The sequence below is a fragment of the Pseudorasbora parva genome, chromosome 14 (assembly GCF_024679245.1).
Source record: "Pseudorasbora parva isolate DD20220531a chromosome 14, ASM2467924v1, whole genome shotgun sequence".
Lineage (NCBI taxonomy): Eukaryota > Metazoa > Chordata > Actinopteri > Cypriniformes > Gobionidae > Pseudorasbora > Pseudorasbora parva.
Genome location: NC_090185.1, coordinates 4,452,419 through 4,480,005, shown reverse-complemented (window position 1 = coordinate 4,480,005; position 27,587 = coordinate 4,452,419).

Below are 27,587 nucleotides of genomic sequence, written 5' to 3'. Positions count from 1 at the left end.
CTGTTCGCTGCATTTCGGTGCCGACTGTTTCATAAACAAGGCCCAGCTCGACGCCGGATTTTCCGATCGCCTAATGCTGAATGATGGAGCAGTCCCAACGTTAGAACCGCAGGCGGTGAGTGAGACTGCTTCAAATGTCTGTGTTTTTGCCTATGCTCATCAAGTAGCCCAAACATGATCACGTATAGTTAATTGATCAATGGAGCATGCGATGTGTAGTGCGTGTACATTTGTTTAGCTGGCCACTATATGTGTAACTTTATGTTTGTGTATTGTAAAAGCACTCCAAACAACAATACACAAAGAGGGGGGAAATATGTTGAACTAAATAAGCGCGCTTCTTCATTCAAATGCGCTACTATTCCGTGTCTTTCTATGTAAACACTAACTTAGCCTGCCGTGCAAAACCAGTCCGCTTACTGTCTACACAAACCACGCGTAAACACACACACACACGTGCACAACTGCACTTCCCACATGTACACCTTCAAAGACAAAAATACGACGATATAATTCAAGTATAAATATGTAAATAACACAAGCCGCTAAGCATATTATATAGTTAGTGTATAACTTGTACCACATAGAGACGTCCTGCTCTAGTCGTTTTTGCTGCTGCTCCTGTTCAACTGCAGCCTCTGGGTCTGATTCCGGATCATAGATGTATGGCTGTATCTGATTAAAAGCCATATTTTTATTTTGAATAAAGTTTTTTTCCCGCTGTTAGGGATGACACAGCTTTACGACGCACTCGACTCAACACAATAGCAGCAGCGAGCACACGTCATTATTTAGCTCCGCTCACACGATACGCCCCCACCCGCTCGGCTTTTTTCGGAAAGACTCAGAACAGCGCATCTTTCTTATATAATTATAAAAAAAATAAAGACTTTTCGGAGATATGCAATGCTACTCTATAGGTACTCAAGATTGACATGACACTGACTGAAACTGAGTGTTTCACCCCCCCTTTAAGCTTGCAAAGGCATGAACTGAAACGCGCCTGAACCAAAGACAGAATCTAAAACCTTTTCTTGACCCCGCCGAAAGCACCAACAGTGGCACGTGAGCATCAGAACTGGACCACGGAGCAAATGAAGAAGGTGGTCTGGTCTGAGGAATCACGTGTTCTTTTACATCACGGTGATGTCCGGGTGTGTGTGTGTGTGTGTGTGGCTTACCTGGGGAACACATGGCCCCAGGATGCACTATGGGAAGAAGGCGAGCCGGCGGAGGCAGTGTGATGCTTTGGGCAATGTTCTGCTGGGAAACCTTGGGTCCTCCATCCATGTGGATGTTACTTTGACACGCTCCACCTACCTAAGCATTGCTGAGACCATGTTCAGCCGTTCATGGAAACGGTATTCTGGTGGCTGTGGCTCTTCCAGCAGGATAATGCTCCTGACACAAAGCACAAATGCTTCAGGAATGGTTTGAGGAGCACAACAACCAGTTTGAGGCGTTAACTCGGCCTCCAGATTCCCCAGATCTCAATCCAATCGAGCATCTGTGGGATGTGCTGAACCATGGAGGCCCCACCTCGGAACTTACAGGACTTAAACGATCTGCTGCTAACATCTTAGTGCCAGATACAACTTGCACACCTTCAGGGGTCTAGTGGAGTCCATGCCTCGACAGGTCAGCAAAAGGGGGACCAACACAGAGAGAGAGAGAGAGAGAGAGAGAGAGAGAGAGAGAGAGAGAGAGAGAGAGAGAGAGAGAGAGAGAGAGAGAGAGAGAGAGAGAGAGAGAGAGAGAGAGAGAGAGAGAGACAGAGAGAAATTATAGTTTTAAATGCATTTTTTGTGTGTGTGTTAAGGTAAAAAAAAATGTATTTCCTCTAAACCACTTTACAGTTGCACAGACCACGTCTTTTTGAGCTGAACATTTTTGCGCATAATCCTGATTATTATCGTTCTGTTGCTCACCGCAAATGTTAATGACGAGCGACTTATTTAAATGCCCTTTAAAACAATTTATCATTCACATTCATGCAAAACAAGAATTCATCAAAAGCGAATTAGCATCCGATGTTAGACATTATCATTTGACTGTGCCAGGCCATGACTAAATATTGCCCCGGAGACATGCTTTTAATGTGCGTGTGGAATAATAAAACGCATTAAGCGTCTGTTTCAACGTCTGCCACAAACATCATAACATCAGCTGTCAAGGTTTCCAGATTCAACAAACACAGCCCAGCATTTATCACAACATCAATATTTTTCATAAAGATGGTGCAAAAGGAAATTACTGCCGAACTCTAGAGGTCGACCGTCAAAAAATGGGGCTAATGATGTTTTAGCGATCAATGGCGAGGCGTAGCTTGTTTCATGCTAGCTCTATGTGCTCCGATTTCTCCTTCATGATCATCTCCAAAACTCTGTTGCTCTATATTTGATCTAAGATCTAAGATTTATCTTGCATCTGATGTTAACAGAAGCTCTTTAAAGTCAAATGTTCTACAGGTTTTTCTACTGTAGCATTGCATGCTATCGGCTAATTGGCTAGCAAATTAGCATCCAGAAAACTGGATTTTTTTTCAATGCAGACCATTTGAATGCCAAAATCTGATTTAAGTGTGAAAGGCACATGATATCCTGTTGGAATGCTAAGTTAGACTGTTAGCAAGCATGTTTGAGTAGTCATAGTGCACTGATAGTAGCTAGAGTTCACGCTAAGCGTTAAAGGTGCAGTGTGTCAATTTTAGCAGCATCTAGCAGGTTACATATTGCACCCGCCCACCGCTCACCCCTTCGTTTCAAAACACACAGAAAAACTACGGCAGCCGTCCGCGGGGCAAATATGTAATCATTGGAAACAACAGAGAGCAGCTAGCGCACTGTAGAGAAATTTTTCCGTTAAGGGCTACCGTAGAAACATGCCGGCACTGTAAAGGGACTCACGGTTTATGGAGATGGCAATGACTCGTTCTAAGGTAATAAAAACATAACGGTTCATTGTAAGGTCTTTATACACCACTAGAAACAACATTAAATATATTATATTGCATTTCTGCCAATAAATCCTCACAAATGTCACACACTGCACCTTTAAATGTTCTTTTTTTATGTTGCTGCCTGTGTAAATTACTAACAGTGCATTTTTTAAAAGCAATTAGCTGTTACTGATTTGAAATATCTTGGCGAACATAGAAAATCGCGTCTAGTTGAATCATCCAAGATGGCTGCCGTACAAGACTTACGGTTAGTGTCTCAAAAATATCATAATTCGACTTTGTTTTTTATTAAATTACTTGCTTGATTGAGTATATTAACTGATTTTAGATGAGTCACTGTTTGCTTGCCTAGGCTAAATGCTAATGACAAATGCTAGTGCGTGAACGTTGTTCAATGCTAACTTTGCCAAAGTTATTTAGTCATTTGGCAGACAGGTCTCCGTACCTATGGGCATTCAGTCCTGACAGATCGACCGTGCTTCACAAACACCTCAGTTTCTCCCTCATAAGTCACCTCCAGCTGAAGTTAAAGAATAGCGTTAGCACCCGCAGCTGTAACGTTTTAATAACAGCTAATGCTCTTTCATTCATTCGTCATGTCGCACCTTTTCCCGAACACAAGAAAGCCCAAATGACCCGAGGCGAGACCGAAATGTAAGCACAGCATGAGAAATGAAATAATGACCGAAATGCAGGCTGGCTTCGGCGTTCCTGCTGGCTGACAGGTGTGTGTGTGTGTGTGTGTGTGTGTGTGTGTGGAAGCGTCGCATTCGCGACACGGGTGACGGGATTTTCCCCAAAAGCCCACAGATTCATATTTGCACACGACGCTCGTCTCGTTTATATTTCAGGTCTGTTTTTAATAACTAATGATGCGTTATTGCAGCTGGGGATGATAAAGGAGGTGTGGTGTAACGAGGAAATAGTACTTGACATGAGAAACACTATTTAGTAACATCTGTCTGGCAGACGACGTTATTGAACAGATTGATTTTGTGTTAAAATGATTATGGGTCAATCTTTTTTTCCAGACATGTTTAGTTTGTTTTGAATTTAATGTTTTATAGACCAAATTTGTAGTGAAAAGAGATCAAGACATATTTTAATATTTTATTTAATATTAAATAGCTTAGCATAATGTTTTTTGTTAATTGTTTAGTTAAAAATAATGCAGCATTAAAAAATAGTATGCATGTCAATATTTAATAATATCTTATTTATATTATATATTATTTAAATTTAATAAATAATTAATTTTCAACTTTCAACATCTTGAAATGTGAAAAAAAAGTGTGTATTATGATGTTTTTTATCATCATTTTGATTTTTGATCACCGATCAGGCATAACATTATGGCGGGTGAAGTGAATAACACTGATGAGCTCTCCATCACGGCTCCTGTTATGGGATATAGGCCTATTAGGCAGCAAGTGAACATTTTGTCCTCAAAGTTGATGTGTTAGAAGCAGGAAAACTGGGCAAGCGTAAGGATTTGAGCGAGTTTGGCCAAATTGTGACGGCTAGACGACTGGGTCAGAGCATCTCCAAAACTGCAGCTCTTGTGGGCTGTTCCCGGTCTGCAGTGGTCAGTATCTATCAAAAGTGCTCCAAGGAAGGAACAGTGGAGAACCGGCCACAGGGTCATGGGCGGCCAAGGCTCATTGATGCACGTGGGGAGCGAAGGCTGGCCCGTGTGGTCCGATCAAACAGACGAGCTACTGGAGCTCAAACTGCTCAAGAAATGAATGCTGGTCCTGATAGAAAGAATACACAGTGCATATTACACAGTTAATATATATTTATTTAGTATTAAGTATTTACTAAAATAATGGCTGTTTTCAAAAAGGCTTCCCTAGCAGTTGGACAAACAGTCCCTTATTTGTGGTGTTGGCTTTATATCATGTTTTCTCCTCAGGCTCAATGATCCGCAGCTTCATGACGAACGCTAACCTGCTGTAATATTGTGTGTTTTAAGAAGCTCTTGACATCACTGCTGATGTTGAGCGGGCCCTGTGCTGTGTGAGATTTGCGAGGCGCTACTGAGAGGCTTCTTTAAAGGGTTAGTTCACCCAAAAAATTAAATGTTTGTCATTAACTCCTCCCCCTAATGTCGTTCCACACCAGTAAGACCTCCGTTCATCTTCACACACAGTTTAAGATATTTTAGATTTAGTCAGAGAGCTTTCTGTCCTTTCAGTGTAAGTGTATGCACACTATACTGTCCACGTCCAGAAGGTAATGAAAACATCATCAAAGTAGTCCATATGAGACATCAGTGTTGGGAGTAATGCATTACAAAAGTAATACATTACAGAAACGTATTACTTTTTGCTGTAACGCAGTAGTGTAAGGCATTACTAATGAATTTTCAGTAATATTTTACTCGGTACATTTTCAGTAATGCTTGCGTTACACCCCCCACCCCCCACACACACAAAAAACGGGGAAAAAACAGAAAAAAAACAGCTATACATTGACGAATGAAAACTGCAAGTTATTACCTGTTTGTGGTCATTCAATGGCCGCGTGTGGTGTCTAGGTTAGTAAATAAAGACTAAATGACAGCTTCTGATTTATTTGTATAGCGATTTACTTCATTCATCTCCCTCTTGCTGTTGTACTTTTGTATATTGTGTGACATAGTCCAGTGAAGGCATGTTTAGGGCGGATTTTACAGAAGTGCCGCAGGCATGATTTCAGCCTCTGTGCTCGTGCTGGCCAGTGGAAAAGTGGCTAAAGAAGGTTTAAAGGCTCTGTCGTTTCAAAGAATAGCACAATGGCAAGCGCGTCGAAGAACGGACGAGAGACGAGGTTACTTTAGTTACATTACAAACTAAAGTATAAACAACACTTGGGGGAAGATGACAGAATAAGACTACTGCACACCGTGACACAGTCGTTTAGATTTTTTTTTAGTAATTTAGTAATTTGGTTCAGTTAGAGAACAGATCCGTTCAAATAAAAACTGAAGGTGTCTGCTAAGCATGATCCGAACGAGTGTCGCAGCAGGAGTCAGCTCTTGAGCTGACAGATGATCGCGGAAGATTTGGCGCCTATTAAAGGGAGTTTGTCATTGTGTTGTGTTTTTCATGAAGAATAATAGGCTAATTCTAAACCGAAACTAGCATCTGCTTGGCCGCACAGATCCCAGATACCGTTATTACCGGTGTTGTCACATCACACTTTGATTAACCGGTGGGAAAATGTCCACACCGTCACATCCCTACTGTACATTCGCGAGATGGATGCGCATTGCTTAGAGTTTATCAGAGATAAGGACAAGAACGTAGGCTAGTCAAACGCAACCTTTGTCTAAAACCGAATTGCGCATATTGTCATAATATAGAGTTTACACACAGTTCTGTTGTGTCTATGAATATTGCCAGATAATCTTTACCTCTACAGTACTTATAACAGAATTGGATCATTTGTGATTCTGTCTGTCATGATTTCTTGCAGCTTTCACTTTTTTTCCCTCTATTATTAGCCTGGATAGCCCACAGTCATTATACTTCATCATATTTCCTTCTACTGGATGTAAAATGCACTCTGGTAGTTATTTTAGTGAAAGTAACTCAAAAGTAATACAGGAGTAATGTAACGCATTACAATTCCGAGACAGTAATATTGTAATGTAAAGAATTACTTTTAAATAGCAGTAATAAGTAATCTATAATATATTACAGTTTGGAAGTAACTTGCACAACACTGGTGAGATCAGTTGGTTAGTTAGACTTTTTTAAAGCGTTGACAATACATTTGGGTCCAAAAATAACAAAAACTACGACTTTATTCAGCATTGTCTTCTCTTCCGCATTTGTTTTCAATCCTCAAATAAAGATTCAAACGGTTATGAATCAACGAATTGATTCGTGATTCATATCACCAATGTCACGTGATTTCAGCAGTTTGCCAGTTTGACACGCGATCCGAAATCATGAATCATGACGTTTCGCCAAACATTCTTACATATTCGGGTCGTTAGTGACCCGGATCTATATTTAACATGGATAGACCTCTACCTGTCCTGATAATATATAAAACTCATGATGTTAGAGTAACACTTGCAGAAGAATAAAATAAAACCTATTTCAATACCTTTTGGAGCTTGGAATGGTTCAGTTTGAGCAGATGTTTAATACCATCATCATCTGTCCTCGTCAGAGCTCGTTTACCAGTATATTCAGCATCTGCTCATATTCACGATCTCCAGCATATTCTCCAAACTCTTTTTCAACATCTTCAAAATCAATATGTTGATCGCTGACAGCTTCTTGAGCACATCCATCATCAAGAGAGTGATACTAATATTTGATTGTGTTTAGTACTTGCTCTCTGCTGTAAATCACTGAGTCATTTCAAGCTTTGCAGATTATAATTATTATTGTTTCGTTTTCTGTCAGAGGTAACTATGAGCGAAACGTCACTTCATCAGTGCGTATCAGACACTGCCACCTTGTGGAATAAAGGTGAATTGCGCCCTATTGTAGATTAATTTATCATTATGCAAAAAATATATACGTACAATCCTACACACCTCGGGTCGGTAGCGACCCTATACAATTTTGATAAAAAAGTAGTGAAAAAACAGGCATTCAATTATAATTCTATTATTTTTTTAATGTTAAATTGTTTAAAATGGATTGATTGAGGAATACTAAGAAGGTTGATGTCTAACTTTAAAAAAATAATGAGGAGCAGGGTAGTGAATGACATCTCGGGTCACTAATGACCCGAGGTATGCATTTAAGGGTTAATTGAGGAACACGGAAGAGAAGACAATGCTGAATAAAGTCGTATTTTTTGTTATTTTTGGACCAAAATGTATTGTCGACGCTTCAAAAGAGTCTAACTAACCCACTGATGTCTCATTTGGACTACTTTGATGATGGTTTTATTACCTTCTGTATGTGGACAGTATAGTGTGCATACACTTGCATTCAAAGGACAGAAAGGCCTTGGAAGATGAACAGAAGTCTTATGGGTGTGGAACAGCATTAGGGTGAGTCATTAATGAAACAAATTTCATTTTTGGGTGAACTAACCCTTTAAGTTTGCTAGAGTCTGTTAAAATCTGTTTGGTGTCTCGTCTGCAGTAAAATCCCTTTGGCACAGTGATTTTTATAAGAAATCGACAGCGTCGGGACTCCTGTTGCAACCTTAATTAAACATTGTGTAGCTCTGTAAACCGCAGACAAGTTTTTATTCAAAGTCACTCGAGCATGAAAGGCAGACAGAGAGTTTTTTCTAGAAACATCTTCTCAGTGTAGCATTTTTTTTCATCGCCAAGGCCTTAATGTTGTTTGTTTAGGACGTGACAGTCCTCGGAGGAAAGCCGTCAGAGATTGTGAAACAACTCCTCGCTGCTTTTGCTGTCATTTCTGGAGAACGCTGTGAACCATTAGCTTAAAAATCACAGATTGAAACTATTTTTAGCGTGCTTCTCCCCCATGCAAAACTACGAATGAATGGATGCTGAGGTGTTTTGAGGCCTTTTTAACATCTTCCTGTGTGGTTGCTATGGTTTCTGGGTAGATCAGGAAAAATATATTATTTTTTACATTTCCAAATTAAAACCTTTTTGTAGTAAAATGTCAAATAGGAAAAGGAACATGCTTCTATGTGGTTGCTAAGGTGTTCTGGGTGGTTTTAGTACATTGTTACGTTCTTGCTAGGGTTTTCTGGACGGTTTTAACCCATTGCTACGGTATTCTCGTGGTTTTTACCAGTTTCTATGTAGTTGCTAAGGTGTTTTGATGGTTTTAACCATAGACTGTAAAAAAATATGGATGTAGTGTCCGTGACGTCACCCATAGGATTCCGATAAGCCGTTCTGAAGCTTAAAGTAGGGGCGAGCTCAGGGATCGCCATCTTGCGAACAAGTCATCTCCCGGATAACAGAAAATGGGTAAAAAGGCGGGATGTGGGCGGGGCTTAGGTGACGCAATGACTATAGATGGCAGACAAATGGCTATCCACTTGTAACCACGCCCTTAATTATGCAGAACTTTAAGGCTTTATATAACGTAAACGAATGAGTTATAAAAAAAATTCACCCCCCTCACAGTCGTCATGAAGGTCAAAATTAGCCTTATAGACCAAAACCACAATTTGTACCAGGCTGTAAACATGTTTTATTCTGCTGTAAAATTGAGAATTTTAACATGGGGCTCAATGACATTTTGCTCCCTTCTGGAGCCTGTCCCTAGTGGCCAGTTGAGGAATTGCAGTTTACATTACTTCCGCATTGGCTTCAAGAGAGTTCGCGGGAGGTCGCCGCTTGGTTTTAACCAATGGGTATGTGCTTGCTAGGGTGTTCTGGGTGGTTTTAACACGTTGCTATGTGGTTGCTATGGTGTTTTGTTGGTTTTGACCCATTATTATGTGGTTGTAAAGGTGTTCTGGGTGGTTTTAACCTATTGCTAAGGTGTTCTCGTGGGTTCTACCAGTTTCTATGTAGTTGTTTAGGTGTTTTGTTGGTTTTAAACCATTGTAATGTGTTTGCTAGGGTGTTTTGGGTGGTTTTAACACGTTGCTATGTGGTTGCTAAGGTGTTTTGTTGGTTTCAACCAATTGCTATGTGGTTGTTAGGGTGTTCTGGGTGGGTTTCACACAATGCTATGTGGTTGCTAAGGTGTTTTGTTGGTTTCAACCCATTGTTATGTTGTTGTTAGGGTGTTCTGGGTGGTTTTAACACGTTGCTATGTGGTTGCTAAGGTGTTTTGTTGGTTTCAACCCATTATTTTGTGGTTGTTAGGGTGTTCTGGGTGGTTTTAACACGTAGCCATGTGGTTGCTAAGGTGTTTTGATGGTTTTAACCCATTAAAATGTGGTTGTTAAGGTGTTCTGGGTGGTTTTAACCTATTGTTATGTGGTTGCTAAGGTGTTCGTTTTTTTTTTTTTTTTACCAGTTTCTATGTAGTTGTTAAGGTGTTTTGTTGGTTTTAACCCATTGTTATTTGATTGCTAAGGTGTTCTGTGTGGTTTTAGCCCACTGCTATGTGGTTGCTAAGGTGTTTTTTAGTGTTTTTAACCTATTGCTAAGGTGTTCTCGTGGTTTTTACCAGTTTCTATGTAGTTGTTAAGGTGTTTTGTTGGTTTTAACCCATTGCTAAGGTGTTCTCATGGTTTTTACAAGTTTCTATGTAGTTTGTTAAGGTGTTTTGTTGATTTTAACCCATTGTTATAGTCTTTGCCAGGGTGTTCTGGCTGGTTTTAACACGTTGTTATGTGGTTGCTAAGGTGTTTTAGTGGTTTTAACCCATTGCTATGTGGTTGCTAGGGTGTACTATGTGGGGGGGGGGGTTTAGCTCTGGGTGGTTTTAATGTTAATGATATAGCAGTATGCACATTTAAATCCCATAATTTAGCTGTTTGACAGGTTCAAATTGCAAATAGTTTTTATGGGTAATATTAACAACGATGCTAGCCTTTGCAGAAGCCGCTAATAACAGTAAACACAGTAAATAATCAGCATGTTTTCTCTTCATTATGACGATGGTTAGCGGCTGGACTCGCCACGGTTCACTGGATCATAACAGGCTTTGCTCAGCGGCCGCCCGTCTAATGGACTTTTTGAAAAGGCATCTTTCAGTCCACGTGAAGTGTAGGCCTGTGTGCGTTTACCATACAAGGGGGACGGAATAACCGAGACAGAGAGGATAAAGGAGCTCATGAATTTATATAGATTCGGTTGAAGTCTGAAGGGAGTGGACAGTGCGCAAGACTCGCTGAACGCTTATGAGTTCATCCGAAGCTAGTGAGCTATAAAATGGACTCTTTGATTCCCCAAATACTGCATACATTCACCTGCATAGTTACAGAGAAAACTCTCCTGACCTGAAGTCTGTTCGGTGCGTTAAAATGAGCTGAATGCTCTGAGATCCAGTGCTATTGGAGGATTGATTCACTGTGTTTATATTATTAGCGGTGGCTTAATGTGCGCGTGTTTGTTGAAGAGAGGTGAGATGAGATGAAAAATCACACATATTTTAATTTCTGTATTTATATTTATGTCGCGTTACTGTGTGGCTTTAACATGCACGGCACAGGGAACTCAAAAAAGGACGAGTGTTGTCATGATACTGGAATTTACAACTTCCAAACGATATCTGCAAAATATCGATACAGTAAATTTTATTTTTTATTTTTATAATTTTGGGTAATTTTGTTGTAATAGTGTACACACAGCACATCAGGGATTTATTTATCGTTGAACTATAGATTTAAAATAAAAAACAGTCCGTAATAAAATAAAAATCTTTACATTTTCATATATTTTACATATACATGCGTATTATATAAATGTTGTGAAATTAATAAATTATTCTTAATTGTCATAAATTATTTTTATTTATTATATATTTATATTAATCCATATTAAAATATACATGGTCATTTATAGGATAACCTTTACAATTACATACAAACACACACACACACACACACACACACACACACACACACACACACACACACACACATGGTTATTGTTATTAAATAACATTTGAATGTAAAATTATTTTATTTATTACATATTTATTTTAATGTACAAAGTATTTATCATTCATTATATTAGATACATATGTGTATACACTTTAATTAAATATTTCATATACAAATTATTTTTCTTATACTCAATTTTTTTAATTAATTAATTTTAATGTAATAAACGTATTTATTATATATTTATCGTCTTTATTAGATATTTATATTAATACATAACATATTTATATTATATTAAAATATATATAATAAATTTGGTTATGAGATGTAGAGGATTGGGACATCATAGCAACACCCTGGCAACCACCCACTGGCAGCAGTGAGTGAACCTGTCGCAGACTTTACATAACAATGGGTTAAAACCAGCAAAACACCTTCGCAACTATATAAAAATAGGTAGAAACCAGAACACCTTAGTGATGGATTAAAACCCAGACAAACACCTTAGAAACTGCATAGCAACACCCTAGCAACCACCCACTGGCAGCAGTGAGTGACCCCCATCACAGACTGTACATACCAATTGGCTAAAACCCACAAAAAACCTCATAAAAATAAAGGCTACCAAGAATACTTTAATGATAGGTTAAACCCAGACAAAACACATTAGCAACTGCATAGCAACACCCTGGCATCCACCCACTGGTAGCAGTGAGTGAACCCATCACAGACTGTACATACCAATTGGTTAAAACCTTCAAAACACCTTAACAACTACATAAAAATGGATAAAAACCACCCAGAACACCTTAATGATTGGGTTAAACCATGACAAAAAACCTTAGCAACTGCATAGCAACACCGTGGGAACCACCTACTTGCAACAGTGGGTCAACCTGTCACCGACTGAACATAACAATGGGTTAAAACCAACAAAACACCTTAACAACTACAAAGAAATGAATAAAAACCACCCAGAACACCTTAGTGATGTGTTAAACCAGACAAAACACCTAAGCAACTGCATAGCAACACCCTAGCAACCACCTACTTGCAGCAGTGAGTCAATCTGTCACCGACTGAACCCATCACAGACTGTAGTAGCCAGACACAGAGTCTCCTGATGACGACTGAGGACATCAAGATATTTTAGGAAACACGTACAGCACATTGTCATTTAGCAGATCTCAGTGGCAGGTCGCAGGGTTCAAATGTGATTTTTTCAGATGTTTAAAGTCAAATGCGATCAATATTGAGTATTGGATCATCATTATGACATTATGAATCAGATATTGAGGGCACTGAACCTCTTCACCTGATCACTTTGCAGGCTATTAATTGGCGTGACCTACTCCACTCACTCTTCCTGCTCGCTCATTGATTTTCTGTTCAGTGCAAATGAAGTGCTAGTGTTCACTGATGAGTGTGTGCTTCGTCAAACTGCGTCCGGCTCGCCACTTGAGTCTTCATTATGTTGCTGTGTAACGTTTCATCCTGTTTTTTATATCACGTCTCATTTTCAGCATATAAATAGATTATTTTGGCTTTGCAGCGATTTTGCTAAATATACACTGTAAAAAATTATTTTGAAAACAAGTAACCTGGTTGCCTTAAAATTTTGAGTTCATTGAAATAAAAAATTTGAGTTAATACAATGAACATTTTTTGAGATTTGACAACCTTTATTAAAATATTATTAAAAAGAAAATTGTAAGCATATTGGGTAATTGTGTGTTTTATTTGTGATGAGGCAGCCAAATAGTGCTATTTTCATGGTTTATCACATTTTTTATGTGGTTCAGATACAATAATAGTTTGAGTTTCTATTTATTAAAAAAAAAATCCTTCATTGTATCAACTCAAATTTTTAATTTCAATGAACTCAAAATTTTAAGGCAACCAGGTAACTTACTTTAAAAAAAAAATTATAGTGTTGATAAATATAGTTTGTTTGGACATTATGGAGAGAATTTGGTTTGGATTTGTTTGTGGCAACAACAACAACAAAAAAGTATTTGGGAAAGTAAATTTAACAACACAAATAATAAATTAGATTTTAAAATTTGATTTGTTAATTTAAATTACAACCAAAATTATATATTTTTATTTGATAATACATTTAAAATAATGTATTTATTTAAGCTGTTATGATTAGTTTAAAGAAATATATTTGATATATTATTAATTTATTAGTGGTAAGCCTTTATTACAGATTTGGTTACACATCTGTACACATTATTTATTTATTTATTGCCAATTTGTTTAAAGAATTACATCCGATTTTGATTTAATTGTAGAGATATTTATTTATGCAATTATTGCAGATTTATTTAGCGAGCTTCATCCAATGTTTGTTTGTTTTATTCATCCATCCATCCATTATCTTCCGCTTATCCGGGGCCGGGTCGCGGGGGCAACAGTCTAAACAGAGACGCCCAGACTTCCTTCTCCCTAGCCACTTCCTCCAGCTCCTCCAGGGGAACCCCGAGGCGTTCCCAGGCCAGCCGGGAGACATAATCCCTCCAGCGTGTCCTGGGTCTTCCCCGGGGCCTCCTCCCGGTGGGACGTGCCCGGAACACCTCCCTGGGAAGGCGTCCAGGAGGCATCCGAAATAGATGCCCGAGCCACCTCAGCTGGCTCCTCTCGATATGAAGGAGTAACGGCTCTACTCTGAGCTCCTCCCGAGTGACCGAGCTTCTCACCCTATCTCTAAGGGAGCGCCCTGCCACCCTGCGGAGAAAGCTCATTTCAGCCGCCTGTATCCGGGATATTGTCCTTTCGGTCATGACCCACAGCTCATGACCATAGGTGAGAGTAGGAACGTAGATTGACCAGTAAATCGCCTTACGGCTCAGCTCCTTCTTCACCACGACAGATCGGTACATCCCCAGATGCTGCACCGATCCATCTGTCAATCTCCCGTTCCATCCTTCCCTCACTGGTGAACAAGACCCCAAGATGCTTAAACTCCTCCACTTGAGGCAAGAACTCTTCACCAACCTGAAGTGAGCAAGCTACCCTTTTCCGACTGAGAACCATGGCCTCGGACTTGGAGGTGCTGATTCTCATCCCAACCACTTCACACTCGGCTGCAAATCCTTCCCAGTGCATGCTGAAGGTCCTGGTCTGAGGTTGCCAACACGACATCATCATCCGCAAAGAGCAGTGACGAAATCGCGTGGTCCCCAAACCGGACACTCTCTGGCCCTTGGCTGCGTCTAGAAATTCTGTCCATAAAAATTATGAACAGAACCGGTGACAAAGGGCAGCCCTGCCGGAGACCAACATGCACCGGGAACAACTTTGACTTACTGCCGGCAATGCGAACCAAGCTCCTGCTCTGGTCGTAAAAGGACCGTACAGCCCTAAGCAAGGGGCCCCGGACCCCATACTCCCAGAGCACCCCCCACAGGGTGCCACAAGGAACACAGTCGAATGCCTTCTCCAAATCCACAAAGCACATGTGGATTGGTTGGGCAAACTCCCATGAACCCTCCAGCACCCTGTGAAGGATATAGAGCTGGTCCAGTGTTCCACAACCGGGACAAAAACCACACTGCTCCTCCTGAATCCGAGGTTCCACTATTGGCCGAATCCTCCTCTCCAGTACCCTGGCATAGACTTTCCCAGGGAGGCTGAGAAGTGTGATCCCCTGTAGTTGGAACACACTCTCCGGTCCCCCTTCTTAAAAAGAGGGACCACCAGCCCGGTCTGCCAGTCCATAGGCACTGTCCCCAACCGCCACGCGATGCTGCAGAGGCGCGTCAGCCAAGACAGCCCCACAACATCTCATGAATCTCATCCACCCCCGGCGGCTTGCCACCGAGGAGCTTATTAACTACCTCGATGACTTCAGCCCGGGTGATGGACGAGTCCCCCTCTGAGCCCTCAGCCACTGCTTCCTCAAAGGAAGACGTGTCGGTGGAATTGAGGAGATCCTCGAAGTATTCCTTCCACCGTCCAACAATATCCCCAGTTGAGGTCAGCAGCTGCCCATCTCCACTATAGACAGTGTTGGTGGGGCACTGCTTCCCCCTCCTGAGGTGTCGAACGGTTTTCCAGAATCTCTTCGAGGCCAACCGATAGTCTTTTTCCATGGCCTCACCGAACTCCTCCCAGGCCCGAGTTTTTGCCTCCTCAACTACCCGGACTGCCGTCCGCTTGGCCTGCCGGTACCTGTCAGCTGCCTCAGGAGCCCCACAAGCCAGCCAGGCCTGATAGGACTCCTTCTTCAGTTTGACGGCATGCCTTACTTCCGGTGTCCACCACCGGGTTCGGGGATTGCCGCCTCGACAGGCACCGGAGACCTTACGGCCACAGCTCCGAGCAGCCACTTCGACAATAGAGGTGGAGAACATGGTCCATTCAGACTCAATATCTCCAGACTCCCTCGGGATCTGGTCGAAGCTCTGCCGGAGGTGGGAGTTGAAGATCTCTCTGACAGGGGGTTCAGCCAAACGTTTCCAACAGACCCTCACAGTACGTTTGGGTCTGTCGAGTCTGTCCAGCTTCCTCCCCTGCCATCGGATCCAACTCACCACCAGGTAGTGATCGGTTGACAGCTCCGCCCCTCTCTTCAACCGAGTGTCCAAGACATAGTCCGGAGGTCAGATGAGACGACCACAAAGTCGATCATCGACCTTCTGCCTAGGGTGTCCTGGTGCCATGTGCACTGATGGACACCCTTATGCTTGAACATGGTGTTCGTTATGGACAAGCCATGGTTAGCACAGAAGTCCAATAACAGAACACCGTTCGGGTTCAGATCAGGGGGGCCGTTCCTCCCAATCACACCCCTCCAGGTGTCTCTGTCACTGCCCACGTGGGCATTGAAGTCCCCCAGTAGAACGATGGAGTCTCCAGTCGGAGCACTTTCCAGCACCCCTACCAGAGACCCCAAGAGGGCCGGGTACTCTGCACTGCCATTCGGCCCGTAGGCACAAATGGCAGTGAGAGACCTATCCCCGACTCGAAGGCGCAGGGAAGCGACCCTCTCGTTAGCCGGGGTGAACTCCAACACATGGCGGCTGAGCTGGGGGGCTATAAGCAAACCCACTCCAGCCCGCCGCCTCTCACCATGGGCAACTCCAGAGTGGTAGAGAGTCCCGCCTCTCTCGAGAAGTGTGGTTCCAGAGCCCAAGCTGTGCGTGGAGGTGAGCCCGACTATTTCTAGTCGGTATCTCTCGACCTCCCGCACAAGCTAAGGCTAAGGCTCCTTTCCCGCCAACGAGGTGACATTCCACGTCCCTAGGGCCAGTTTCCGTGTCCAGAGATCGGGTCGTCAGGGGCCTCGCCTTCGACTGTCGCCCGATCCACTATGCACTGGCCCCTTATGATCCCTCCTGCAGGTGGTGAGCCCACAGGAGGGCGGCCCCACGTCGCTCTTTCGGGCTGAGCCCGGCTGGGCCCCATGGGGGAAGGCCCGGCCACCAGGCGCTCGCATACGAGCCCCAACCCCGGGCCTGGCTCCAGCGTGAGGCCCTGGCTGCGCCATGCCGGGCGACGTCTCGGTCCTTGTTTTTATACTGGTCATAGTGGGCTTGTGAACTGCTCTTAGTCTGACCCGTCACCAAGGACCTGTTTGCCTTGGGAGGCCCTACCAGGGGCATATAGCCCCCGGACAACATAGCTCCTAGGATCATTCAGGTACTCAAACCCCTCCACCACGATAATGTGACAGTTCAAAGAGTTTGTTTTATTTATTTATTTTAATATTTATTTATGTTAGGCCTTTATTGCATATTTGGTACACACATTTAAACATAATATTTATTTATTTATTTATTCATTCATTCATTTTATTTATCAAGTTAGTTAGGCTTTTATTGCATTTTGGTATACACATATAATCATAATATTTATTTAATTATTTATTCAATTATTTATTCAATTATTTATTCAATTATTCAATTTATTTATTTATTTATTTATTTATTTATTTATTTATTTATTTATTTATTTATTTATTTATTTATGTTAGGCTTTTATTGCATTTTGCTATACACATATAATCATACTATTTATTTATTTATTAATTTGTTTATTTATTTATTTTAAGCAATTATTGCAGATTTACTCATCAAACATTTATTTATTCATGTATTTATTTGATATTAAAACTTGATATAATTTAACTGCACTATTAAGTTTTAATAGTAAGTGTTAAAATATAATATATTGTCCAATTTGGTTTTAACTTTTAAAAAACTTTTTTTTTTTAATGTAACTTTTTGAACCGTTCTGTCTTTCACAGTGGTTGAGTATTAATTGTCAAATCATCTACTCTAGCGAGTTTTATTTGATGTAATTACGAGCACACATCTCCATCATATGTATTTGTCAGGATGGGCTTAAGTGCTTTCAATGGACTCCTCAATGATAGGAAGAAGAAGCTGGACTAATGCACTAATGATGTCTTTTGTCTCTGCGGCGATGGTCTCCAGAAACAGCTGGGCGTTTCTCATCCACATCAGCAGCGCTGCGATCCGCTTCGTAATTAGGATTCAGCTGCGGCCTCCACTGCCACTTTCAATTGGAGCCAACATGGCAGCCGAGCAGTAAATCAGGTCTGGTAGTTCAGCACAAACACACAGAAGGAGAAACGAGCCACAGCCTGACGTCATGATCCCAATTATCCAACCCTAGGATCGCAGCACACACACACACACACACTGTAAAAAAAAAAATCTTACTTAGTACATTTGTCTTGTTTCTAGTCTAAATATCGAACAATTCTTAAATCAAGATGAATTTACTAGATCAGTAAAACGACATAAGATATTTTTTCTTGAAAATTAAATCTAAATGAAGTGAGTTTTTGCTTAAAACAGGCAAGAAATGATCTGCCAATGGGGTGAATAATCTTATTTTTGATTGAAATCTTGTTTCTTGTTTCCAAACAGAAACAAGATTATTTTTCTCACCCCATTGGCAGATCATGTTGCCTGTTTTAAGCAAAAACTCACTTCATTTTGATTTTATTTTCACCAAAACATGAAAAAATGTCAGTAACATTTTAGTATGGGGAACACATATTCACTATTAACTATGTCTTTTGCCTCAATAAACTCCTAATTTAATGCTTATTAATAGTTAGTAAGGTAGTTTTTGTAGCATTTAAGTTTAGGTAGCCTACTGGCATACCTGTCAACATTTGGGTATCAAAATACGGGATAGATACGGGGCATAAATCCTCACATAAACCCATAAAAATAATAATACATTTTATTTGTACCTGTGCTCTTCCTACCTGTATAACAACTTAACAAGTAGGAAATATACATTGTTATCAGTTTGCACTGCATACGTTATGAATTAAATATAGATTAATCCTTATTAAAGGTACTGAAGTTATTTAGTCAAGAGCAGAGCATATGTAGTGGGCAATTACTTTTGTTCTTTACATTGTCTTTATAAGTGGTTACTGTCACTTTAAAAGATCTTCCGCTGTCGCACATGATGAAGTCGCGGTTACAAAACTTACCAAACGCGTGACTGTCCCTCACCTGCTCCTCTTCAGACGAATTAAACTCACTGTCCCATTGATCACGGTATTCACACGAGGGTTTGGGTTTATTGGCAGGAGTGCTTTCCGTCTCTATCGTTAGTTACGTCCATCATCCGTCTCTGTTTTGTTTTAGTTTTTTCCCCCGCGTTGTCTCTCGTTATCTGACCTCACACACTAACTCGCGACAACGTGTAGGCTACTGCAGATGGCAGTTATCGCGAGGCTAGTCACAGAGCTCAAATTAGAAATGTTTTTGTTTTTTTCCTCCGGTAGGCTATTATTATTTTTTAATAACGCACGTTAAAATACGTCAGATTTACGGGAAAATACTAATACGGGAGGACGGCGGGAAAGAAGGGTAAAATACGGGACTTTTCGATACTTGACAGGTATTGGGTCGGATTAAGGGATGTAGAATAAGCTCATGCAGAATAAGGCATTAATATGAGCTTTATAAGTGCTAATAAACAGACTATATCATAGTAATATGCACGCTGAGTTAATAGTTAATAACTGAACCCTAAAATAAAGTGTTACCAAAATGTATTAAAAAAGTTATTTTACTTGATTTCTTGATTTCAGAATTTTTAGCCAAACTTTACATTAGGTGGCCTTAAGTACTTACATCAAAAAATAAGTACAATGTAGGCCTACTTACTGTGTTCAATTTGTATTGAAAAACACCTTTGCTGATATTGAGGTGGGAAAGGGGTTTAATTACAGACGTAATTACATGCAGGTATTTCTTAAAATGTAAAAACATGTATGTACACAATAAGTGCATGGTATCAAATGATTAATTAAAATGTTAGTACTTAGAAGTTAAGGCCACCTAATATAAAGTGGGTCTGGTTGTTTAGATATTTGTACTGGAAACAAGGAAAAAAAATCCTAAGTAAGAAGAGCATCTTTAGCAGTGTATGATCACATGTGACATGACCATCGGCTGAAGCACATACGAGTTAGGCCTGAATTAACAATTAGCCAACTGTTGTTTCATAGCAACGGAACTCATTAAGAAGTTCATCACTGGTGCTATATTCAGCACAGTACCCGTGGGGTGGGCGTACTAGCGCAAACATCTCTTATGAACAAAGATGAAGTGGGAAACTAATGTTGAAAGACATGTCAAGGCATCACATAACAGCCAGTCCCGGGAGAGGCGCTCGTTGTGGAAGTGACAGGGTTTTTTTTTTTTTTTTTTGAGTGTTTGCGTGCATCTTTTTTTTTATATTCATCCCAATTAGATCAAGTCAGCTTATTTTTTAAAACCTGCTGATTATTGCATGGGCAAAAATGAGAAATGCAAGGTTTGTGCAAAACTCAATGCCCTGGTTGGTTTCCCAAATGTTGCTAAGTAACATGTTTTTTAGCAAACCCTAAGTTAGCATTAGCAAACATGCTAACCAATGTGTACTTAACTTTTTAGGTGCTTTAAGTATTTCATTTGGAGTATGACTTGTTGCACCAGTTGCGTCTCACTTTAAATTACCCTTTTCCCTACTTCTAACCACAAGTTAGCATTAGCAAAGATGTTTATAACACACTCAGAACTCACATTTAACAATAACACTTAATGTTAGCATTAGCAAACATGCTAACCAGTGTGTACTTAACTTTTTAGGTGATTTAAGTATTTCATTTGGGGTATGACTTGTTGCATCAGTTGCGTCTCACTTTAAATTACTTTTTTCCCTATTTCCAACCACAAGTTAGCATTAGCAAAGATGTTTATAACATACTTTTATAACTCACATTTAACAATAACACTTAATGTTAGCATTAGCAAACATGCTAATGACATGCAATGAATACTTAAAACTACTTTTGATCATTTTAAGTGTAATTTGGAGCGTAACTTTTTGCACCAAACATGTCGTTATTTGAGTTCTGGGTTTGTTACTGTTTCTAACTGCAAGTTAGCATTAGCAAACATGCTAACCAGTGCGTAGCTAAAACTCCTTTTAAGCACTTTAAGTATTTCATTTGGCGCATGACTTCTTGCACCAGTTGCGTCTCACTTTAAATTACGTTTTTCCTTATTTCTAACCACAAGTTAGCATTAGCAAAGATGTTTATAACGTACTTAGAACTCACACTTAACAATAACACTTAATGTTAGCATTAGCAAACATGCTAATAACATACAATAAGTACTTAACTACTTCTGATCATTTTAAAACTACTGACAATATATCCACTTACATTTACAATGTAGATTTAGGGTTGTTTCAAATGTCTAACCCCAAATTAGCATTAGCAAACATGCTAACTAGTGTGTAGTTAAAACCCTTTTTAGGCACTTAAAGTATTTAATTTCGAGTATGGCTTGTTGCACTAAATATATCATATTTTAAATTAGTTTCCCTATATCCAACCGCAAGTTAGCATTAGCAAAGATGTTTATAACATACTTAGAACTCACATTTAACAATAACACTTAATGTTAGCATTAGCAAACATGCTAATGACATGCAATGAATACTTAAAACTACTTTTGATCATCTTAAGTGTAATTTGGAGCGTAACTTTTTGCACCAAACATGTCGTTATTTGAGTTCTGGGTTTGTTACTGTTTCCAACTGCAAGTTAGCATTAGCAAACATGCTAACCAGTGCGTAGCTAAAACTCCTTTTAAGCACTTTAAGTATTTAATTTGCAGTATGTCTTGTTGCACCAGTTGCGTCTCACTTTATATTACTTTTTTCTCTATTTCTAACCGCAAGTTAGCATTAGCAAAGATGTTTATAGCATACTTAGAACTCCCATTTAACAATAAAGCTTAATGTTAGCATTAACAAACATGCTAGTAACAAACAATGAGTACTTAAATACTTCTAATCATTTTAAAACTACTGACAATATATCCACTTAAGTTTACGATGTTGATTTGGGGTTGTTTTAAATGTCTAACCCCAAATTAGCATTAGCAAACATGCTAATTAGTGTGTAGTTAAAACCCTTTTTAGGCTTTTAAATTATTTAAAGTAACCACAAGCTAGCATTAGCAAAGATGTTTATAACATACTTCGAACTCTCATTTATGTCATTATTTGAGTTCTGGGTTTGTTATCGTTTCTAACTGCAAGTTATCATTAGCAAACATGATAACAACATAAAATGGGCGCTTAACTCATATTTAGCACTTAAAGGACGACATGTTTTGTTTGACAAGTTATGCTCATAATTTAATATTTAAGGTTTTAGGGTCACAGTTTTCAATATAGGGATTTGTTCCAGTTTCTAATTGTGATCTAGCATTAGCAAACATGCTAATAACATGAAATGGGTGCTTAAAACTCATATTGACACTATTGTCTATGACACACTATACGAGATGAAATGATCGAATATTGTGTCCCGACGTCCATTATCGTTTACAAATTCCTACGACAACTTATGTCAAACAGATCGTGCCAAAATCGGGCTAATATCGTGTAGTCTGAACCAGGCATTAGAGTTCATCAGTTGAGTTTCACCGTTTTTGAATCCATTCAGATCGCTGTATCTGGCGGTAGCACTTTTAGCATAGCTTAGCATACATCATTGAATCGGATTAGACCATTAGCATCGCGCTCAAAAATGATGACCAAAGACTTTCAATATTTTCCTAATTTAAAACTTGACTCTTCTATAGTTACATCGTGTACTAAGACCAAAAAAAAATGAAAAGTTGTGATATTTTTTTTTAGACTGATAAGACTAAGAACTATTTTCTCATTCCTGCGAAATAATCACGGAATGTCCCATGGGAGCAGCGACAGAGGGATATTATTACACAGTAATATACGATATTGCAATGATATTACAATGTAATTATAGAAGAGTCACATTTTAAACAGGTAAAATATTAAAAGTCTTTGGTCATCATTTTTAAGCGCGATGCTAATGGTCTAATCCGATTCAATGATGTATGCTAAGCTATGCTAAAAGTGCTACCGGCAGAAACCGAGATCGGCTGAATGGATTCGAAAACGGTGAAACTCAACTGATGAACTCTAAGGGACTAAAAAAAAACCCTTTTTTTTTAAAGTGGAGTGTTCCTTTAAAATCCAAAAAACATCTTCTTTAGCGCTAAATATGAGTTTTAAACACCCATTGCACATTATTTCTAATTGTGAGCTAGCATTAGCAAACATGCTAATACCATACAATGGGTGCTTAAAACTCATATTTAGCGTTTAAAGGTCATGTTTTATGTGACAAGTTTTGCTTAAAATGTAATACTTGGGGTTTTAGGGTCCCTATATTTTGTACAGGGGTTTGTTCCAGTATCTAATTGTGAGCTAGCATTAGCAAACATGCTAATAACACAAAATGGGTGCTTAAAACTCAAATTTAGAGCTTAAAGGACATGTTTTATGTGGGAAGTTTTGCTTAAAATGTAATACTTGGGGTTTTAGAGTCACTATATTTTGTACAGGGGTTTGTGATCTAATTCACAAACCCCTAATTGTGAGCTAGCATTAGCAAACATGCTAATAACATGAAATGGGTGCTTAACTCAAATTTAGTGTTTAAAGGACATGTTTTGTGTGACAAGTTTTGCTTAAAATGTAATACTTGGGGTTTTAGGGTCATGATATTTTGAACAGGGGTTTGTGATCTAATTCACAAACCCCTAATTGTGAGCTAGCATTAGCAAACATGCTAATAACCTGAAATGGGTGATTAAAACTAATATTTATCGTTTAAAGGAAATGTTTTGTGCGACAAGTTTTGCTTAAAATGTAATACTTGGGGTTTTAGGGTCACAATTCTTGGTATAGGGGTTGTTTCCATTATCTAATTGTGATCTAGCATTAGCAAACATGCTAGTAACATGCAATGGGTGCTTAAAAGTCATATTTAGCGCTTAAAGGTCATGTTTTGTATGAGAAGTTTTGCTTAAAATGTAATACTTGGGGTTTTAGGGTCACAATTCTTGGTATAGGGGTTGTTTCCATTATCTAATTGTGAGCTAGCATTAGCAAACATGCTAATAACATGCAATGGGTGCTTAAAACTCATATTTAACGCTTAAAGGTCATGTTTTGTGTGACAAGTTTTGCTTAAAATGGGTTTTAGGGTCACAATTCTTGGTATTGGGGTTGTTTCCATTATCTAATTGTGATTTAGCATTAGCAAACATGCTAATAACATGTAAAGGGCGCTTAAAACTCATATTTAGCGCTTAAAGGACATGTTTTGTGTGACAAGTTTTGCTTAATATTTTTAGGGTCACAATTTTTGGTATAAGGGTTTGTTCCAGTTTGAGCTTCACCCTTAAAAATAAAGGTGCCAGGAAGAACCAAAAATGTGGTTTCACAGTGATGCCATAGAAGAACCATTTTTGGTTCTCCAAAGAGCCGTTTTGTGAAAAGTTCTTTAAAGAACCATTTTTTCCCCAACCATTTTATAGTCTAAAGAACTTTTTTTGCACTACAAAGAGCCTTTTGTGCAATGGAAAGGTTTTTTGGATATTAAATGTTCTTCGTGTAACCGTACACCCTGCCAAAGAACCATGTAAGAACCGTTATTTTTAAGAGTGTAGCATAAACACTTATAATAACATTATATGTATGAAACAAGCAAGCTTAAAAAGTGTGTTTTATCTTTCATCTGTGCTGCTTTAGAGTACATCGAGCGGATTATTGGACGAGGTATTTATAGTGTTAGTGTGGCTGTGGGGATGGTGTTGGTGTTTTTTTTTTTTTGTAGTTGTGCATAAGATTGCAAGACAGAAGGAAGTGCCTCCGTTTTCTGTCAGAGTTTAGCACCCTCGCCTACTTCTGCCATCCGTTAGACAGTTGCCATAGATATCCCATAATTCAATGAGCGCAGCCATTCAGAGCAGCTACAGAAAGCTCAGTCTGTCCGTTAGGTTAGCGGCCGCTCGTGTTGGCTAATGAACTGACTGTTTGATCGACGCTGTTTTGGACTCTTTGCTCAAGTCTCCCCGAACACTTATCGTTAAATCAGAGTGACGACCCTGCAAAGCCGTTTTGTGATGGATCAGTACAAAGAAGGACGAGAGATTTAGTTGTAAGAAGAAGGAGAAGCCTTCAGGGTATCCCTTTCAAAAGTGTAAATGAATCATGAAATCGGCCTAAAACGGAAGAGCGTGTTGTGTAACAGTTGGCAAAATGGCAGGAGAAGGTTGTTTTTTTGCGAGTGGTGTGGAGGATTGGAACTGGAGGAGATGTTGCCAAGGCATTCTGGTGCCGACTGGCCTCCGCTCAGGCTAAGTTTGGCTCTCACGCCAAGTGCGGCAACCCACACGCGTGACATAGGTATCAAACACACGCTAAGAATATATGAAGTGGCTGGAAGTCAAAAGGTCACGGTGAAAACTTTGGTTGATAACTCCAGAACGAATCTAATCTTTATAACACAGTGTCTATTCAAATAGCGTGCTTTGTTGGCACAATTCCTGGCTGTGCTAAACAACATTTGGTAACACTTTATTTTAAGGTTCAGTTATTAACTATTAACTCAGCGTGCATATTACTATGATATTGTCTGTTTATTAGCACTTATAAAGCTCATATTAATGCCTTATTCTGCATGACATGATATTCTACATCCCTTAATACGACCCAATACCTAAACTTAAATGCTACAAAAACTACCGTACTAACTATTAATAAGCAGTAAATTAGGAGTTTATTGAGGAAAAAGTTGGAGTTAAAGGACAACTCCGGTGAGAAATGCCCCTCGGGGTGATTAACAGATGGTTAGCGAGTCGATCGTTCTCTGGGATGCGTTTTCATGAGAATCGAATGTAAAGAGTTTTATCTCTAAACACAGATTAGCTTATAGCGCTTGTCTATGGGGTCAGTGAAATTAAACCGCTAGTTAATACCGCTAACAAGGCTCAACACTAACACGGCAGCATAATGAGGGTCCCTACATGCAAACCGAAGCATTGAGAACTTTGTAAGAGGACAAACAGTTTAATAAGAAGATACTTTATAAAGACAGCGCATTACGCGTTTACAGACGGCGGCCATCTTGGGAAAGTCGAGCGGCGAGCGCTGTGCTAAGTGATGAACTGTGACTTTGAGTCTCATATGGTCCGTTGTTTCCGGAAGAAAGCACTGAACGTGACAGAGAAAATAAATAAATAAAAATAAAAATGTCCATGTGATTAGATTTCACAAACTTAACTCCTATCGACCAGCTCACTTAGCACAGCGCTCGCCGCTCGACTCGTCGAGACTGTTTTCTAAGATGGCCGCCGTCTGTTCAGATGACCAAAGCATGTTTTCTTGCATGATTAACATTTAATTGTTTGGTCAAACATTTAGACATTCATATATCTGGGATTATGGTAAACATGGGGTTATAAACATGAGGTTTGTCTATAACTGTGCTTTGCATCAGCTTTCTACTGATTGCTGAACGAGACTGACACGCATGCTAAATGACCGAGGTAACGTTCGCAGTTCGTTGACGAACGAGATCTCTCTCTCTCTCTCTCTCTCTCTCTCTCTCTCTCTCTCTCTCTCTCTCTCTCTCTCTCTCTCTCTCTCTCTTCTCTTTCTCTCTCTCCTCTCCTCTCTCTCTCTCTCTCTCTCTCTCTCTCTCTCTCTCTCTCTCTCTCTCTCTTCTCTCTCTCTCTCTCTCTCTCTCTCTTTCTCTCTCTCTCTCTCTCTCTCTCTCTCTCTCTCTCGTTGAGAGCTGGTTCATTTAGTTCACGAACGAGAAGTATCAGTTCGTTCACGAACGAGATCTCTCTCTCTCTCTCGTTCAGACTCAAACAGCAACTCGGTCAGTGAAGTTCGTTCAGTAGCTCAGAATGCTAACGTTATTTACTGACGTGACACACGAGATATTTTAAACCATAGGCCACTGTCACATTTAGCCTACCAATTCGTTCACGAACGGACATTTCTCGTTCAGAGTCAGACTCAAAGCCTCTTGGTCAGTAAAGGGCGTATTCGTTCACTGACTTCAAAAAATCACATGCTTCGTCACATCTCATACTCGAACGCTATTGGCTTGAGGTTTTGTCATTCTTTGACAGAATGAAAACCGTCGACAGAGCTGCGCATGCGCTCGCTGCTGATAGCGCCACTCTGCGGTGGAGGTGTCACGGAGATAAATAATGGATCCAAGAGCAGAGTTGACAGGAAAACAACAGTCTTTAATGAGGACTTAAACAAGGCAGTCTGTAGAAGAAACAAACTCAGAACACCGTGGGAGCTGATCCGGTCTAGAAGAGCTGAGAGGACCGGACACCCCAGAGGGATAGGCAGTGCTAGGGAGAAAGTCACAGCCAGGTATGGGACCACGAAGGTCAGAAATGCAGGACTCAGGCAAACCCTAGGCGCAAGGCTGAAACAGACAATCAAGACAACTTCCAAACTTATCAGACATGAAAATAGCAGCAGTCGTAACGCAAGACATGAAATAATGATCCAACAAGGGCCAGCAAGAACAAACACTAGATAAAGGGTAAGCACTCACACCAAAGTGGGAACAGGTGTCATCGCACGGCAGCGGAGCGCTGATTGCGATGACTAACAGGTGCAGGTAGAGAGAGAGAGAAACAGTATGTGTGTGACTGCGCGTGTGCGTATGTGTGTGTGTGTGTGTGTGTGTGTGTGTGTGTGTGTGTGTGTGTGTGACAAATGAGAATGAGAGACGATCGAGAAAGAGAAAGAACCTGCGACCTGACAGTACCCCTCTCTC